Raw genomic sequence first — 279 nt, forward strand, 5'->3', positions numbered from 1 at the left:
GAGAGATGGGGAGGGCAAGAGAGCGCAGTACACGAGAGGGGAGAGGAAGGTGAAGGCGAGAGGGAGGGAGAGAGTGAAAGAGGGGAGGGCGAGAGAGGGAGGAGAGGGAGGGATGGGCAAGAGGGAGGGCGAGAGGGAGGGGAGGGCGAGAGAGGGGAGTGCGAGGGAGGGGGAGGGCGAGATAGGGGAGTGCGAGAGAGGGGGAGAGTGAGAGAAGGGATGGTGAGAGAAGCGCTGGTGAAAGAGGGGAGGGAGAGGACGGCGAGAGAGGGGAGGGGT

This window comes from Hemiscyllium ocellatum, unplaced genomic scaffold (assembly GCF_020745735.1).
Source record: "Hemiscyllium ocellatum isolate sHemOce1 unplaced genomic scaffold, sHemOce1.pat.X.cur. scaffold_280_pat_ctg1, whole genome shotgun sequence".
Lineage (NCBI taxonomy): Eukaryota > Metazoa > Chordata > Chondrichthyes > Orectolobiformes > Hemiscylliidae > Hemiscyllium > Hemiscyllium ocellatum.